At 38.9% G+C, this 20,282-nt stretch overlaps 1 long non-coding RNA gene across 1 annotated transcript; it reads left to right on the forward strand.

The window, feature by feature from the left end:
- Nucleotides 1-3,668: 3,668 nt before the first annotated feature.
- On the forward strand, nt 3,669-18,838 carry LOC135241985 (uncharacterized). Its single transcript, XR_010326189.1, has 3 exons — nt 3,669-3,775; nt 12,887-12,954; nt 18,471-18,838. It is a non-coding gene; the product is annotated as an uncharacterized LOC135241985 (long non-coding RNA).
- The last annotated feature ends 1,444 nt before the right edge of the window (nt 18,839-20,282 follow it).

Below are 20,282 nucleotides of genomic sequence, written 5' to 3' on the forward strand. Positions count from 1 at the left end.
ATAGGTTACCCACCTTACAATCTATTGCTTCAGGTGGGGTGCCTCCCACTAGCTGGTAACACTTTGTCAACTCTGCTTTCTGGGTTCTGAGAAGCAATCTTCATTAATCCAAAAAGCTGTTGGAAAAGTTCTGCTGTGATGTGATTGGTGGATACCTTTGAGGTAATCAATATAGCAGTGGTGCCTTGCAGGGGTGTAAGACCATTGTGACAAGCTTTTGTGAGAGATAGTATTCAGTTTTGTTATACCGTCAGTGAGCAACATTGAATGCATTGTGGGCATGGTAATTGTACCAGAGAACATACTGATTTTGGTGAATTGCCTCAGCATTTCAGAATTCAGATATGTATCAAAGGCAAATTGGGTCTACAGAACATGAAAAATACTTATAAGTTTAAACCTATAAGCAGAACAATAAAGAAGAAAGTAGATGGTCATAAGCAAAATATAATAATTGTTGTAATTCTATTGTGTGTTATTTGATAAGTTTGTTTGTCTCCTGTATTGTAAATATGACACACAATGTCAGTGAGTGGGAGTGAAATTTGCAGTTGTCTGGCTAAATGAGGCCAGAATATTTGGATTTTATTCACGTAATTTTATAGAATGGAATATATTTTATTCGCAGCTATTATCATCCATGTTTTCTACTTACACTTCCTCCAGAACCACTTTAATAATCGTATGATCTACCATAATGAATACATGTATCCACTAGTTTTCTGTTTGTGTTTTTTAGGATGAATGTAGCCCTGTGATTTTTACTTCACCGACATTTGTACGAACTATAGTTTTGACCCAAAAATATGCTATAAAACTAGAACTCTTCCTGACCTCCAAATTCTTAACAGTCCAAATGAATTTTTGATTTTTCAGAAACTCCTATTCAAATATGACACGCTAGTTTTCAACAACCACTGTATTAGTTTTTCTTTTCTGAAAACACAAATGTCAAGTGAAGACAAACACATGGAGTGGAGCAGTGCCTTCATTTCAGTTTCTGTCTGTAGTTTAATTCATTTTTGAGCTGACAAAGGCTAATACTTCTTTCAAGTGTGACTTTAGGCAATTCCTTTTAAATATCAAAATCCAAGAATTATGGGTATTTCAGCAAACACAAAAACAATAGGAGTCTTGAATATATTAACTGCTCACTTGGGAAAACACACAAAATGTAATAAATGAGATGGAAGAACGAAAATACAGGAAATACAATTGCATTTCAAGCCAAAGAAAGAAGAACATTTAAATAAATCCCTTCTGGTGAGCCGACAAACCCAGTCTCACTGAAGGAAATTAGCTTTAAATAACTCCTCTGTGAAATCACAGTCAAGGGAAAGGGACAGTCTGGTGCCTCCATTGTCTCAACATTAATCAGATCAGATTAGAGTCTGACTGCCTGAAGAGATGTTCTCACTTGTTCCAGGTAGGGGCTGCTTTACATGACTGCTTTCATAAACCTCAAACAGAGGGTTTTGTGAGAGAGGGTACAGTACTGAGGTGAGAATCAGGCAAAACCTACCACCTGTGCAAACATTTTATGGACAGCAAATATATTTTACCCCACATCGGAGTCTCCCATCTGTAACTCAGCAAATATGGTTAGGACGGAGTGTGGCACAGTGGGTAAGGAACTGCGCTTGTAACCGAAAGGTCGCAGATTCGAATCCCGGGTAAGGACACTGCCGTTGTACCCTTGAGCAAGGTACTTAACCTGCATTGCTTCAGTATATATCCAGCTGTATAAATGGATACAATGTAAAGTGCTAAGTAAAAGTTGTGTAAGTCGCTCTGGATAAGAGCGTCTGCTAAATGCCTGTAATGTAATGTAATGTAATGGTTAATTTCATATTTCTGTAGAAGTTTATAGCAGGAGAAATCGTCAGTGAATCTCAACTCAGAGGGGCAGCTATTCACTCCTGGCTGACACCGGGCAGGCAATTCAACATTAAGGGCTCTATTTTCTAGAATCAGTTGGGCTGTCATGTTTTTTAAAAAACTGAGTTTGAACAAATCTCATAAGAGAAATTTGTTCTAATTTCTTCTCATTTTCTTCCGTCAGAATTAGAACATTGTCTAAACGTATATTATAAGAAAGAAAAATTATAACACACCATTCAATGCCTTAAATAAACTGAGCAGGATGGATGACTGCTGGTTCCATCATGTTTTAAATACACTCATTTTGTTTATTTATCCCCTGGTTTCAAATAAGCATAGGTTTGTTTGCGTCGTAAGGTAACCATGTCTCACAGTCAAGGGAGGTGGTAGGAATTCAGCAAATGGCAACACATCCCAAACATTATCAGATGCCTGGTCACTACCATTGCCTCTGCCTCAGCTGCTCTGTCTCTCTGTAGCAGGTCAATGAGAACCAGCACATCCCTCCCCAAAATAACAGGATATGGAGCCTCCCTAACAACACCCACTTCCAGAAGGTAAGCCTGTCCTTCTATTGTACGGGTAAGCTCTGCTGTGGGATACTCCTGCTCATCACCATGAAGACAACGCAAACAAACTTCCCGCTCACACTGCAGACTAACATTAGCCAGGCATCCTTCCCTAACCAGGGGTTGACTGCTACCAGAATCCACAAGTTCTACCCCTAATCTGGACTGGGATGATGGCATCATGGCACTGTAACCACTCTACTCCACTGCCTGCAGACCTTGGTACAAAGCACAGATGGGCATCTGAAACTTTCTTCGCTGGACATTCTGCTTTCATATGCCCTGCCTGACCACAATTGTAACAGATGATGGATGCGCTGTCCCTAGTCTGCCTTCTGAATAGGGTAGGCCTGGTGTTGTGTGTGTGTAGCTAGTGTTTGGAAATCTGGGGTTGTTAGCTGTACTGGGGCCCTTGAAACCACAACCATCACCACCACTAGACTTACGGTTAGCTGGAGAGCTGGAGCTGGAACCCGGTGTCCTGCTGAACTGGTACCCCCTAGTGGTTTGTCGTGCAGAGATGAAGGTCTCTGGCAGGTCTGCTGCCTCCTTTGATGTTGCAGATGTTTGTGCTCTTTAATCCAGGTCTGCAGATCTGGGTTGAGCACCTTCAGGAACTGCTCCAGGATGATCATCTCCCCGATCCCTTCCTTGGTGTGATGCTTGGGCTGGATCCACTTTTCATAAAGGTCCTTCAGACGGGGCCGTAGCCCTGAATAAAAGGTGACCGGAACCTTGTTCGGTAGGTTTCTGCGTCAATTTCGAACTTTGCCAGGATTGCTTCTTTCACCTGGTCATAATTGAGGGCGTCCTCAATGTCCATGGCAATATAATCTGCCCTGGCCTTGCCTATGAGAAGTGGTACTAAGCATATAGCCCACTCTTCTATTGGCCATCTGTACACAGCTGCAATGTGCTCAAATGTCACTAGGTAGTGTTCAATATCATCATTGTCACAGAGTAGCTGCATCTTGGGGCTGGCAAAAACAAAACAAAAAAGAAAATAATAAATATTTACAAGTTCAGACTCAATACCGTTGTGCTCATTTCAACACATGAATCTCAGGGCAATAACTCGCAGCAGTTATTCAGACCTCTCCCCTGAGAAGTCCCGCACCGACTGGCTTTTAAACACTTCAGCCTCCCGCTAAAGCGGAGGGACAAACCACATCAAAATTTCAGCATGTCAGTTAATTATACGAGCAAAGTTCACACCCCCCTCGCTAAACACAATAGGTGCGCTCATTCCTATAACCATGCGTGTGCCCTGGCGCGCCGTTTGCCGGTGGAAACCAGATGTGACGAATCGACAAACAGATTTGAGCGTGAGTAAGGAATGGAACGCAGTTTACATTTAAACAGCGTTTATACAATCTCATAAAAAACACGTTTTCAACGTACAAAAATGCCAAGTTACTAAAAAGTATTGATATCAAAATGACGCCAAGTTACGATACTACAAACAATATAGGCTATCTTGCCTCACCGAAATGACATAAGATGTATCTCAAAGCAATGCTACCCAATATTTCCTCAGTTCTTTCAAGTCACTTGGCCCTGTGTATAAGCATGCACTACATGAACAGGCCAAATATGTGTGGATGGCTCTCTCACAGTCAAGATTGATTGAATAGGTGTGTGTATGTCCAATTTGTATTGGTATGTAGGCCTATGTATTTCGCTGCCCAGGCTTTCTGTTGCGTGAATGATAGTATGTTTCTTGGTACAAGTGTGTTCGTGAATGTGAATGTGAAGATGCTGCCAGGGAAATGTCCCCATGCGGATAAAGAATTTCTCTATGTGTGTATGTACAATATGTGTTTTACATGCAGTATTTATTGTACGTAGCAAATATACAATAACTTGCACATGTACTCAAATTCAGTTCAGAAGCAAGTATAAACATGTTTTCTGGAGAAATGTGCTTCCTGTCGTTGCTCAGCAGCAGTTCTGTACATTAATGAATTTATACATTAATTTCAATGTACAATGTTCAATGTGTTCCATGAGGCAATTCGAAATATTTGTCTCTTTGATCTGACAGAAAGTTTACATGACATTGTGAAATGGTAAGATTAGAAAACACAGGGCCAAGTGACTTGAAAGAACTGAGGAAATATTGGGTAGCATTGCTTTGAGATACATCTTATGTCATTTCGGTGAGGCAAGATAGCCTATATTGTTTGTAGTATCGTAACTTGGCGTCATTTTGATATCAATACTTTTTAGTAACTTGGCATTTTTGTACGTTGAAAACGTGTTTTTTATGAGATATCAGTTCTTTTTGCAAAGCGTTTTATTATGAGAGTGAGAAATGCGACCCTGCAAAAACGGTTGTGGATTATGGCTATCGTTGTGTGAATCTGTACAGTCTGATGAGCGTGTACCGTTCAGCAGTTTCGGTTTGCTATATATGTAAAACAGTGGCTATGAGAAAGGATGCAGTGGCGTAAGCGTAAACGCAGGAGAAACGCAGATGGAATATGGTATGTACTCACGGATTTGACGTCCATCCAACGAGCCTTGACTGACAAAATAATCAACACGCCCGTAGAATTATAACTCCCTAGGTCGCAACTTGTGTAGCCTTCTGTCCTGCTCCGTTGTCTGTTATTTCGTGGAGATGCACTTTTAGTGTTTGTAAGGTTTATCCTTCTGTCCTGCTCCATTGTCTGTTATTTCGTGGATATGCACTTTTAGTGTTTGTAAGGTTTATAAGGCATTTTGATAGGCTTATCTGCAGGTAGGAATCCTCTTCGCCGTTTTGCTAAACTAGAACCGGAAAACATGATAGTGGAGAATAGGAGCAGACGCATATGTCCCAGCAGGCTTTGCATATGAGAGAATAACAACAGTGTGAGAGAAATTAAAATGAAATTACGAAATTCCGTAGTTGAAACAATATGTTTTAGCAGAATGGGCATGTATGTGAAGGTTGACATGATCACGGAGTATAGTGCGAAGGAAATGGAGTGACCATGAGCGAGCTTATATTCCTTATCAAATGGTATATAACAGTCGGTATTGAACGTTAGTTGTTGAAGTGGAGGGTTAAATAACATTGCACACATTATTTGCCTGTAATGTAATCTATTGCACGAATGTGTTTTTCTCATGTTCAGGGCTAGTAGTTATACTTATGAGTGAAACATGATTTTAAATGTAATGTTTTAATGCGGAGTTGCAGAACGTACATACGTAGTAATTGTGTGTAGCCTATGTGGCTAGATAGAGAACAGGGCGAGGTAACATGAATGTAGAAACGTGGCGTTTGCTGATATGAAGGTTTTGTACGGTAGCCAAGTGAAGAAATATAGTTAGTAGAAATGGCACAGTGGTGAACCGGTGTAACTTTTAAATAAAAGGAATACATTTGCGTCATGAAATGCATATGGGTGGCCGTGAGTGAGTGAGGTTTACCAGTCTGTGACTTCGTTAGCTAATGCCATAGCTATGCAATGCGTGAAATATCATGAGCGAACCTGCCGGTGGTTTTAAAGAACACAAGCCAGTAAGCACAGAAGAGCTTCCGTTGAATCCATATGGCTTAGCAATATTGTAGCCGGTCAATAACTGAACGTACAGACGGTAAGTCATAATGCATATATCTTAGCAATATTGTAGCCGGTTAATAACTGAACGGTGAACGGCGGGTAGATATGGTGCAAAAGCAATAATTAAGAAGTAGTAGACAATTATTAGTGAGAGTGGAAGCAAGTTAAAGAAACGTGTTCCAAGCTGGGCTTGAACATACGACCCAGTGTTCCCAAGCCTGTAACCTTACCCACTAGACCACGGACGGATTAGCTGTTCAAACTGCGGAGTTGCAGAATGTACATAAGTAGTAATTGTTTGTAGCGTATGTGGCTAGATAGAGAACAGGGCGAGGTAACATGAATGTAGAAACGTCGCGTTTGCTGATATTAAGGTTTTGTACGGTAGCCAAGTGAAGAAATATAGTTAGTATAAATGGCACAGTGGTGAACTGGTGTAACTTTTAAATAAAAGGAATACATTTGTGTCATGAAATGCATATGGGTGGCCGTGAGTGAGTGAGGTTTACCATTCTGTGACTTCGTTAGCTAATGCCATAGCTATGCAATGCGTGAAATATCATGAGCGAACCTGCCGGTGGTTTTAAAGAAGAACCAGTAAGCACAGAAGAGCTTCCGTTTAATCCATATGGCTCAGCAATATTGTAGCCGGTCAATAACTGAACGTACAGGCGGTAAGTCATAATGCATATATCTTAGCAATATTGTAGCCGGTTAATAACTGAACGGTGAACGGCGGGTAGATATTGTGCAAAAGCAATAAATCTTAGCAATATTGTAGCCGGTTAATAACTGAACGGTGAACGGCGGGTAGATATTGTGCAAAAGCAATAATTAAGAAGTAGTAGACAATTATTAGTGAGGGTGGAAGCAAGTTAAAGAAACGTGTTCCAAGCTGGGCTTGAACATACGACCCAGTGTTCCCAAGCCTGTAACCTTACCCACTAGGCCACGGACGGATTAGCTGTTCAAACTGCGGAGTTGCAGAATGTACATAAGTAGTAATTGTTTGTAGCGTATGTGGCTAGATAAAGAACAGAGCGAGGTAACATGAATGTAGAAATAGAAACGTGGCGTTTGCTGATATGAAAGTTTTGTACGGTAGCCAAGTGAAGAAATATAGTTAGTAGAAATGGCACAGTGGTGAACTGGTGTAACTTGTTAATAAAAGGAATACATTTGCCGTGATGAAATGCATATGGGTGGTCGTGAGTGAGTTTTGGTAAAGCAAATGTAGGCGTAAGAAAACGTTAGTGTAAAAGAGGAAATTATCTGCCTGAGGGCGAGTCGGGGTTCAATCCTCAAACCGGAGGTTTACCAGTTTGTGACTTCGTTAGTGCAGCACCATGCCATAGCTATGCAATGCGTGAAATATCATTAGCAAACCTGCCGGTGGTTTTAAAGAACACAGGCCAGTAAGCACAGAAGAGCTCCCGTTGAATCCATGTGGCTTAGCAATATTGTAGCCGGTTAATAACTGAACGGTGAACGGCGGGTAAATATGGTGCAAAAGCAATAATTGATAAGCAGGCTAGTAGACAATTATTAGTGAGGGTTGAAGCAGGTTAAAGAAACGTGTTCCAAGCTGGGCTTGAACCTCAGACCCCGTGTTCCCAAGACTGTAACCTTACCCACTAGGCCACAGGCGGACTGGCTGTTTAAACTGGATTAAACTGGAAATGTTTCAGCATAAAAATGCATGGGTATTTTGCGTGTGTATGCGCGTTTTTGATTGGGTCGTGTTGGTGCAGATTTGGCAGATTTGGCTGGTGTCAGTGAAATGTCCAATGGGGAGACATGTTGTTAGTGGGATAGGCGGCAGGAAAAATAAGAATGAGAAGAAGAAGAAGAAGAAGAAGAAGAAGAAGAAAGAGAAGAAGAAGAAGAAGAAGAAGGAGAAAATGCAAAATCCCCTTAGTTTGGGGCTTTATTGTGTGGACATGTGAAGTTGTTTATGAATTCTGTCTGTTGAAATGGGGTCAGAATGTACAGAATTTAATGTTTTTAAGGGCTGAGTGTCTGTGGCTGTTGTGGTTATTTCTGTGGGGAACCCTGAAAAGTGCCAAACTCTCGGTGCTGTATAGGTATGGGGCATGCCCCCGCCAAGGCGTAACTTGGCGGGATGGCATACCTGCCATCCCAATTCTCTCAGATGTTCCATGCCATGTGCATTAATTGTGCACTTATTAATTCACTAATCCATGCAACAGTCGTGAGAAAAAAGATGTACAGTGAACTATGTGTGTTCGTTTTTTTTTTTTTTTTAAGGTGGGAAATTGTCCGGGAGTGAAAAATACGGAAGTGGCGGGTTTGAGCGCTTTGAAGCAAAACGCTTAGTGAGAATATGCGCCCGCATCATTATCACAGTTTGATTTGTATTACTTACTCAGACATTGCTAAAAAAAAAAAATGAAACGGCAATTTTATCCATGTGCATATAGGATGTAAATAGAGCATACATATAGAAGGGTATTAAAGAAGTTAAACCTGGTCTCCACCTCACACATGATTTGTAACTAGCCAACAAATGACATAAAGCTTATAAAACATCAGGATTGGCTGAAAATGGTTTCTATAAACAAAATATTTATAACATGATGAAACTATAATTCATCCAATCCCACATACGTGACGTTTTTGGCAACAAATGAAAACAAAAAACATGACCTCCCTAATTGGTTTCTGGGTTAAACGCCGATGCACAGCATGCTATTTAGAGCCAACATCATTTTGTCCCGTAAATATTGCAGATATTAACAAAGTCTGCAGTTATTTTTTGGTTATAACTGTAGCGCAATTCTCTGTTGTAACATTGGAGTACATTAACATTTGTTCAAATTGTACACAAACCTTTTGAGATCACCTCAAACTTAATGTCCAACCTCACTAATGCTCTTCTGGCTGAATGGAGCAAATCCCTGCAGCAATGCTTCAACAACTCGTATAAAGCCTTCCCAGAAGAGTAGAGGTTGTTATTGCAGCAAAGGGTGGACCAACTCCATATTAATGCCCATAATTTTGGATGATATTTTGGATGTCAGGTGTCCACATACTTTCAGCCAAGTAGTGTATCATTGGAGTGAGACAGTCAGTGTGCCATTGGAGATAATGAATGGTGAAAGGGCATATGCTCCAAATAGACTTGTTGAACAAATAATACTATATGTAAATTATGATTTATGTATCTTTCCGGTATCAAGTGGTTGAAAATTAATGCAGAATTCTAAATCTGAGATTTATTTATGGTATTTCAAGTGGCTTGACCAAGACTGAGCTGGTGATGTCTTATTTTTATTGGGGGTGATCCCTCTCACAGTGATGATATACATATTTATGCTATTATTTATAGCTCAGTCTTAGAGCCGTCATTGGTGGGAAAAAGTCCCAGCCTCGTTTCCTTCAAAACAGATGGAACACTCTTTGGAAAAAGAGAAATTTGGGAAATGTGCCCAGTGTTTTTGGAGCTGTCATGTGTTTTGAATTACTCGAGCACTAGACTATTGCATAACAATGAAACACTGGAGTAAGAATATTTTGACTTGCTGGGAGCCAAAGTGACGTATTGATCCAGATGGGTCTCCTTCAAGAATCTCTTCAATAATTGGGAACAGACGGCTGTTGCACAATGTATCCATACGTAGAACCCTAAAGGGGTTGCAACATAGCTACTGATTAAAAGAGAAAATGTTGCATTATGCATTTATTTATTTGATTTATCCAGGTTACAGTATGTAGATTGCATACTTTACTTTATCACCAAAATTTTAATTTTCGTCCCTATTTTAAGCTTTTCAAGTGTTGACCTGTCGTACTTTTACTACTGATGCAACTCAAGGTTACCAAAAAGCAGTTGAAAGCATTCCTCACTTGTAGCAGCATGGTTATAACAGCACAGCTCCACTTGCAGTTCCTTTGGGTTATATGCTATAGCCATTAACCATTAGGCTATACTACCCCTGGTATGCATAGAAAATAACCCTCATAACTTGGTTTTATAGCATTTTTGTCAGCAGCACCAACACTAGATTTAGAGGGTTATTGGTCCTAACTGTAAACATCATGTGAATTTCCCCTTGTCATTTTCTACCTAAACCATTTCTACTTAAATCCTATGTCTGAAGGCCATAGGGCATTATTCACATACTGTGGCAGAATGTTTTCATTCATTTATCTGCAGAAGAGCCCAGGATGTCTAAGGTAGGACTGAATAGCCAGTACATTTTAAACCACTGTTATATGGACTTTTCTTCATTTTCTGGCCTTTTATAAAGTAAGCAGTTTGGATCAAATTAGCCTCATGTCCCCAGGGAATAATACTTTCAGCAGGTGGCACAATTAGCTTGCTAGGAACAAATATGCTGATCCCTGATGTCTAATGGACGCTGTCATTCTTTGCTGCAGACTCACAACCACATTCAGCCGCTAAACACCAATCATTTTAAATGTAACAATTTATATAAAAAACATCATTGGCTTAGGTAGGAAGCAAGAAATTAAAGAGAGAATATGTGTGCATGTTGTGAGCTATGTATGCATGCATTTTGCACCCAGTCATAAAAGCTTGTCATGTTGTTAATGAAAGTAAAGGAAGAAAATTATGAAAAGCCAGTGTGGTCAAGGATGAAGTATACTGTACCCTAGTTTGACTTTGCAAAATACAAACCTTTTTATGATTCAGTTGTTTACTGGTTACTCAGCACTCGATTCTATTCATTAGTTTTTTCAGACTGTTTTTTGCTTTTTGGAGAATCTACTCACTCTGCGCCACACACCATGGAAATACAATGTTATACTCAGAATGTTCAAAAACCACAACCTTCCTGTCATCTGTCTTAAACTTGGCTTTGTTGGCAGTTGTTTGTGTACTCCAAAGAGAGTAAATGTCCTTGATAGTGAATCTCTTTTTTTTTTTAAAGAAAATACAAGAATATATTTTTCCAAAGTTTCATCCATCCATCTCTGACTCATAAAAGACATAACTAAAACTAAAGTTATACCACAACACTCAAACAAATGTTTAATTGGAAAACTTACTGTGGTTTCCAATGAAAAATTTAATTTCCAAGCCTGGTATTTTAAACTATTTTCCCTTTCCTTATATAGATTAATAGATCAGATTTGAAATAATATTTTAAAATAAATGTAATTAGTATCTGAGAACTGCTCAGAAGTAGCAGGTTGACACTGAGTAAAATGATAATTATCCCTTTCTTGCTGAACAAAGAAATGAACCCTGAAATGGATCTTCAGACAAACTGCTGAACATGTCAATGCTTCAGTTACTAATTACATCCGAGCAGAACCAGGTTCCGACACAAGGGAAATAGACAGAGGTGTGCTTTAAACACCAGTAAAATGGAAACATGGCTCCATTGCACTGGAAACAGGTTCGTAATGGAAATTTTCATGCAAGCATTAGGGGGCGTCTGTCAAATGCTGGGTCAGGAGGGCATTTGGGACCATTTTTATGCACTTCACCACTTCCTATGCCCAACCGAAGTGCACATTTAGGCCTCTATTCGACCTAGAGTGCAATACATTATGTAATATCTATAAAGTGGAAAATAAACTAGAGCAACAAATTTAAGCAAGTGGGATTCACATTGTATGTTACACTGCACTATAATGTGAAAATCACATCTGTCATTTTACTGAAAATATACAAAAAAATATATCTAATAATAAAGTAAGTAATAAGTGAATGTGTGACTTCTGGTTAGTGACAAAGAACATTCCAACATAACTGAATAGATGATATACAGTAACATCTGCATAGTTTGACTGAAACTTGGTCAGCCACCCTCTTGCAAGGCAGATTTAAATAATAGTTATTGTAATTGATAATACTTTTTAAATTGAATTGTTTTAAGAATGTTGATATGTGGATGAATACTTTACAGATTAAATTTTTACTTTTCTGCAGGCAAACTGCTTTTCTCATAAACACTACGAAAGAAGGATAATCATAAAAACAGAGCTGTACCATACAGCCAATTTGGCAAAATAATTTTTTCGGCAGAACCACACTGTATCTAGGCAGCATTGCTGGCCAATCTGGACGTACCTCTGGGAAGGGGAACAGAACTCAGTGGCCGCGGGCGCTTCCATAACCCATAACAGATGCGCTGTGGCTGCAGATAAGAGGGAGCGCCCCCCCCCCCGACTGCAGAGGGGAGGGCTGCCCTGCTAAGGGAGGTTCTGCACAACTCCATATTTGGGAGAGGAGAACAACAACCTGAAGAGAGAAAGAGGAAAGGATGCATTACCACCAGCCACAGATATACACACATGAATGCACGCACAAGCAAGCGCGCACACACACACGCACGCGCACACACACACACACACACACACTTTCTGGATACAGTCAAACATTACTAATACATACAAATGGATGCACACCACACAAGATACACATACCCACACACGTACTGTATCCTTGCACAGGCACATGCTTACAGAAGAATACGTACTCACTCATATCTACATATGTACATGTGAAAGCCCTCCATATTTACTACACAGTGAAAGCTTACTACAAGTATTAATTAGGTTCTATCAGAGTTTGTATGTATACAATCCCATTTTTGTCTAAATTAAATAAATAAATATGACTATGATATAAATAAGCACAGGTAAATGCAGCATACATATAAATTAAACAAATTGTGAAATAATTCAGTAATTAAACATTCAATTAATTATTAGAAATTATTATTTAATATTTTTCCCCTGAGCAGTGTTTTTTTATTTTTATAAAATACATTTAAATTACATTTTTATTTCATAATAACAGGTTCTATTTCACAATGGCATGTTGTATAAGGACTGAACCACATAATCTATGAGCCTGTTTGTATATATTTCTCTGTGTTTTGGCAGGAGCTTTCTACTATGGTATTCCTCTATGAGCAAGGCAAACCTTGCACATCACCACTACCTGCAGACAGGTAACTATGCAGATATTAGAACAGATATAAGCAGACAAAAACCCTGACACTCTACTCTAGGCAATTTTTTTGTGTTAGATCTTGCTGTGCTTTAATTAATATTCTCGTGCCATGATGCCATTCAACCATTCAAAAAATCTGTGCTACCTTGAGGAATGTATTTTTTGACCAAATAAGATTTAGCAGTTTTCATTAGAAAGACTCCATAGGTTGGTATTAAAGGAGGAGAAATGTGAAATATGCTCGTTATATTCAGTGCAGTTGACATGACGCACGATACACTCAGGGCAGAGAGCACATGAAGGGGAGTTATCCCACTCATGCAACTCCAGTGCTCTCCACATTCCACCTGCAGGGGGCGGAAATGAGCAGGCAGCAGCTGATTCACTCAGACTCACTCTGTTTGCTTTGAGTGCTGATTCAAAGGTGCTGGGCTTTCCTGCAGACTTTTCCATACACTATTCCACAAATCATTGTGTATTCATAAAAACTGGGACTTGCCTTACAAATATTTCATAATGTTTAAAATTAACTGCAAGTTATAATTAGTAATATCGAATAAATAAATAAGGGTATCTGCTAAATTCGCCAAACATTTGACTCATCTGAAGCACAATTAAAACCCCATCAAAATGTTTGAGGTGAAACACCCACTGTAAGCATTGCCATACGGTAGAAATCCAACCAGACAAATGTCAAAGCAATGAAGGTTCAATGATATCACTGCTTCCTTCTGTGGCTTTAAATGACAGTACAAGTTCTATCTTAACTTTGTCTCCATCTAGTGGATTTTTTAAAACATTGTAAAATATAACTTTTGGATATGTGTGTCCCTGCTGATTTACAGCATTGGACATATAATTACTGAATACAGGACAGATTTGAGGGGATTTTTTAATCTTTAGAAGTCTTTTGTACATTCCCCTATTTAAATAAAGACAACTGAACAGCCACTTGATTTTTGGGTATCTTCCGTCCTCGCATTAATTATCATGCCGCCGATATGTGCTGTATTTTCATTGTTTATGTGCAGAATTAGCAAAAAAGAGTAATGTATGGGCAGAATTATCTAACTATTTTGGATATACAGACTCTTGTTCATGCAGCTCTATACCAGCAGTGGGTGCTAGTCACTTGTACAATACCAAATAATGACAGACCAACAAAGTGCCAGGCAGCTGGGAAGCGTATGCCTAGATACTCATCCTGAGTTTAGACAAAACTGAGGCTGGAAGGAATCTTTTCTGCAGGTATTTTTATAAATTTTATTTATTTTATCTTTCAGTGAGTCCATCGTCCAGTAACCTGTTATAATAACATCTTTGCACAGGCAAATACATTGTGGTAAGACGAGCAGTAAATGGTGAAGTCTATGTCGGTGACGAAGTACAGTTGCCCTTAATGTCCCATTGTAGGTGTCTTTTTGCATTAAATGCAAAAGTAGGAACACAAATCCTATATAAAAACAAATATTTTTGCAAGTGCTGTCCTTTTTCAAAAACCCATCTCAAGAAATAGTTAACATACTCTTTTCCTTGCATAGGAAATATTTTGAACTGTCATGGACTGGAAGAATTTTTCATCTGCCAAAAAGATGAAATTTGAACTTTCCTGTCTCAAATGAGTTTTGAAGGTGCAGCTTATGCAACTGATTTCAGATCACAAAAATCCAAATAAGACACAGCATATGATAACCGACCAATAAAACGCCCTGTAAAATCATAATTATAACTACTTCCTCCCTTCCTTTTGAAGCAGGATAGTTTTTATTTTTGGAATCATGCCAAAAAGCATGCAAGCTGGCATATGCAGTCAAATTATATGCCTTTTGTTTTTCTTGAGTTATAAAAAAGCACACGGAAGCGACAAAGACGTATTTCTTTGCTCAGTATGCATTAAAATATCAACCCAATGTTAAACCACCTTTGAAATATGATGTTGTAGATTGTTCAGGCCCTATTCCTCCACATTTAGTGGAGAAAGCTTTCAGAGCAGAAAGGCTGTGGTCTTAAGTCATTACTATAGGCTTGGTATTAGGTCTCCCTCTGTCTCTTTGAAAAGGAGTAACCTTTTAAATGTGCTTTACTTTAAGGTTTACTTCATTTTATTTAGCTTTAGGTTCATCTTCACCTATTATCACAGACAACTAACAATTCTAACAATTAGTTATCCATCCATCCATCTATTTTCTAGCCACTTAGTCCAAGTCAGGGTCTTGGTGGTAACAGGGGAAACAGAGCAGTCCAGACATCCCTCTCCCCAACGACTTCCTCCAACTCATTCCGGGGGACCCCAAGGCAATCTTAGGCCAGCTGGGAGATATAATCCCTTCAGCGTTTCCTAGGTCTGCCCCTGGGTCTCCTCCCAGGTGGCCATCCCCAGAACAACTCCAGCGGGAGGCGCCCAGGGGGCATCCTTATCACATGCCTGAACCACATCAACTGACTCCTCTCAATGCGGAGGTGCAGTGGGTCTACTGTGAGGTCTTCCCAGAGGGCTGAGCTCCTCACCCTGTCAAGGAGAGTAAGCCCCGCCACCTTGCAGAGAAACCCCATTTCGGCAGCTTGTATTCACAATCTCACTCTTTCGGTCATAGCTTGTGACCGTAGGTGAAAGTACAGACCAATATTCAATCAACAATTGTGGTTGAAATAATACATAGAAAGATCATATGAATGGAAAGGGGAAAATATCTTCATAACACGATTGTACTCTGGCTCTCACCGCTGTCTAGCTACCTGCTTTTCCATTGGGGAGCTCTCCCTGGCACTCTCTGGCACTCCATATTTACATACTCAAGGGAAAGAATCCATTCCCCAAGGACAGCTCTGGTAGTAGTCATGCAGTGTTAATATAATGACATTGGTCCCTATTGTATGAGATACAGTTTCTTTCAATCCATATATGTCCCAGGAATATACATTGTTTCTTTAATACTGCAAACACTGTCTTCTCACTACTAAAGTGCAAAACCTATGAACTCTGCTTGCATCTCCACTTCCCATTGAATCGGTCTATATATTCAGCAATGATACAAAACCTCAGTTTAATCTGATATGAACCCAATGGGTACCCTGACCAATGCATTAAAATATATAAATAAATAAAATGTAAGGTCAAAGTACACATTCATATTATTTATGCAACAATATGAATGTGGGCTAATATCATTTTAACAGATTTTGAGATACAGGATGCCTGGTTACCCTACTACATGCCTTCTTGGTCAAACACAGTGGTTCCTCATCCAATCGCATCCACCTTGTACTCAACCCAACATTTCTAACCCCAATTGTGATTAGTTCATATATTAAGCTATTGCTTCAAGTAGATTGAAAGATACAAAAGTAACTGTACTAAACTTTACATACAAAGTTAAAATATATCAGCTGACTGTTTCTTTGACATGCATGAGAAAAAACATTCAGCAGCACCTTTCTGTTCCTTCAAAGATTTTAGGAGTAGCTTTTTATTGCTCTCTCATCAAGATAATAATTAAATATTTATATAATAATACATTCTGTGAACATACATTTTGAAAAAATATTCACAAAATCTCCACTCCACTAAACTCCACAAATGTTTTAGACTCTGGCTGGACTGAATAAGCTACATTAAGTACCTCTCATTACTTAATGCTCTCATTAATGATCTCCATCGATGCTCAACTTCCCAATGTTTAAGTATGAGAATAATACCTCTGCTAGACTTGTCTCTGTGCTCCTAATAAGAGCGCACTGAATAAAATTAAGAAGCTTGAGGTAGATATAGCCTTGGATAAAGCTTCAAAAATGAGGATTTTGGGTTTTATTTACTTCCAGAAAATCATTCATTTTATCATTAATTCATTTAAAAAAGTTATTCCTATGGAGTAAAAAACAATTGTGGATGAAGATGTGCGAGGTGCCAGGAATCCACAATGTTTAGGCCATTAAAAAAATTTGAAAAATATTTATTTCTGTTCCCACATGTCAAAATTACCAGGGCTACAATTGCATAGAGTGGTTTAACTCATTTTATGTATTCTTTCAAAATCAACTTTAGTTGTTTAATATGTTTATAGAAATAAAACGCTGTGAAACAAAAACACTTCTTTCACTGTTACCTCTATGTGCTGCTGAGTGACCCCACCCACATGCCCTGTTTGTTCACCCCTTTTTACTTAGAGCCCAGAAACTGAAAAACTACCCCACGGATATATATAATGCTCAGCTATTTACAGGATATACACAAAAGCCTTTGAATAGTCAAATGCAGTTGAACCATAGTTCATACGGCTCATTTGCTCAAAGGAGTTAAATAGTGCAATTTTTATAGTCCTTTGCAAAAACTGTTTTTATATGACAATAATAGTGCCAATAATACAGGGGTAAGCACTGCATATGCTTTATCAGTAGTATCAACAGTCTTTCCTGTTTAAGAGAGATTTCTTTCTGAAAATTAGGAATAATGAGTAAATCTATATTTAAAAAAAAAAAAAAAAAACGATTACTGACCAACCAAACTAAAGTTCATTTTGTGGAAGATATATTTTTTCCATTTTCCAAATATAACTAGCCCTTGGTGATGATATGCAAAGCCTTTTTTTAAAAAAATGTTCAATACTGGGAAAATGTTAAAATTAAGATTTTGATAATGACGATAATTCCACAATTGTCTATATTCAAGAAACCTCAAATGCCCTTAAAAGTATTTTAAATTAATAAATGTAATCGACAAATACCTTAATGGTTTTATATATGTATCATATATACATTATATATTTATAAAACTTAAATAATATACAGTGTGTTGCATTATTGTGGACTGAAGAAAAAAGAAACAGTCAGGCCCTCCCCAGAAGGCCATAACCTTAAACTGTGTTAACTGCATCCTGCAATAAAAAGATTCAGCTGCATTTCAAGAATGGGGGTGCTACGTGTGCACTGGTGGAGACTTGTGCCCAGACTTGAACTCTTCTCCCTGGGGGACAATCCGTGGCAGATCTGAACTCCGCAGCACAGGTCCGCAGCCAGTAGTGTCTCCTTATTTTATTTATTTTTTTTAAACTACTGCGCTGCACTGATTTTCCGGCTCTGCCTTCTGACCGAAACTCTGTGACTTTTGTGTGCACCGTAAGTGACATAAGATAATGTCAACAAAAGTACAAAAATGCATTTACTATGATAAATTTCTCATTTGTCCTCATTTGTTTTGAAAAAGCAATATAATACTACTTTTCTATGATCATCAAAACACCAAAAATAATCTAATAAAGTGGCTTGCATTTGCTTAAACATATTGTTTAGATCCATACCAACCAAGCTTTGGTGAAAATTGTTGATAAAATGAATTAAGTAAGTAAGATAAGCAGTTTCAGAAATGTGTGCAAGGATTTGAGAGCATGATCTCTGGTTTGGTGTGTTCCATAAAGAAAATCACCACGGAAAAAAACTGAGTATTAACAAATTTACCAAAGGTTTGTTTTTTATCTCCTTGTGGGTGATTTTGACTAATTGGTGTGGCTTATAGTTTAGATCGGTGCTTAAGCAACAAACCCCATAGAGCACTGCAAAAGATCGCTCAGTCTACTGGTCCAGAAGTTATGGGTGGAGTCCACATTGGTGCAGCATTTAGTGAGAGTGAATGAGGTCACGCAACCGAAGAAAGTTCCATGAAACTCAGGCCCTTAGTGCACCCCTTCCCCTCCGGTGTGCTCATTATTATGCAGCAGTTTTTCTCCTGTGATCCGCACAATGCTGAGATCATAACCATGTCATGGACAGGTCAGAGGAAGCATGGTTTGCAACACTGAGGCACTCTCTGCAGGTCATAGAGTTTTATCCCTTCTTCCAGGGCTGACACACATCCTGGGTTGAGTGTTTGTGTGTGTAGGTGTAGGTGTGTGTGCGTGCGCACGCGTGTGCCAGCGTGTGCGTGAGTGTGTTTGTAACTGCATGCGTGTGTGGTGGGGTGGGGGGGGGAATCACGCTGGAATGTAAAATATCCACAGTAGATGAATGATGGGGGCTGCACTCCACACTTTCATCTCTGAGCTTCATTTTTGACTGACTCCACAGTTCCCCTGCTCCTCAGTTCAGACTTACAAAATGTGCACAGTTTTGAGTTTCACTGAAACCGACAAACAAATCTTTAATATAATAATACATATAATAATACATTCTAATAATACGTTCTCTCTCTCTCTCTCTCTCTCTCTCTCTCTCTCTCTCCCCCTCCCTCCCTCCCCTTTTCTTTCTTATTTCTGTCTAGAAATGTGAGTGGGCAACGGGTTTAAAAAAACGTTTTCTCATTTTCCAAAACTGTTCTTATTTTTATGTAGATTTTAATATAATTATAAAATAACTACAATATGTGTAACAGATTTCAGACCTGATGCTTAATCCAGCATAAAACCAGTTAAAAGCATTCAAGATGGCTGTCTTCCTTTTTTTTTCCATATTTCTTGCCATCTCTTCATTTTTTTCTATGTGTATTTTGTCTTTCTCTCAGCGCCCCCCCCCCTCCCATCTCTCTTAGAAAGAGACCCAGCCCATCTTCCAATCCTTTCTTTATTTTCAGGGTTTTTATAGGCCAGATTCTTTTCCAGTGCTCACAACTTTCCACAGTAGCGGATGGAGTCTGGAGAAATGCACACTGCAGCTGCCAGATTTCGACTGCCCTTGGCTCCCCAGACATGTCATTACGCTTTCACTCCCCCATTCCTTTCAGAAGTAGTGTGCACAGGGCATGAGGCCTGAAAATAGTTTTGCTTTTCAGAGCCACGTCACCTACTCTGCCTGCATCTTTTTTTTTAAATAATTTTTTTAACCGCAGACCTGCATTTTCAAAAGGGAAAACAAAGATTCAGTTCTTATTTTTCTTATTACTTATTCGCTTCAAATACCAAATACCTCATTATAAATTTTGAAACACTAGCTAAGACTTTTCAGTCCTCCAATGTATTGAAGGTTAAATGTATACTAAATAAAGTTATTTTATCTTCTGAACTGTTTATATGTGAAATTGTGCCCAATAGGCAATTTGTTTTACTGAATTCATTATTTTCAGGGAGTAGAAATAATCAAATGAAATATATTTGGCTTTTTGTGGGCCTTATAATTGTGTCCCAGACAAATTAAATAAAATGTACAAAATCATCTAGTCGAAGAAAGGGACCCATCTTTTTTAATCACGCTGTAATCTTGATTTGCCGGTTATTTTTCCATTGTAAAAATGTCCCTTACTCTACCAAGCAGCTCCTACTCTACCTCTCAGCTCCTTAAAATCTATCTGATAAATTCCCACTGTGCATTTTAATACCTGAGGCATTGCACCTAGGATTGTAG

Source organism: Anguilla rostrata, chromosome 1, assembly GCF_018555375.3.
Source record: "Anguilla rostrata isolate EN2019 chromosome 1, ASM1855537v3, whole genome shotgun sequence".
Classification (NCBI taxonomy): domain Eukaryota; kingdom Metazoa; phylum Chordata; class Actinopteri; order Anguilliformes; family Anguillidae; genus Anguilla; species Anguilla rostrata.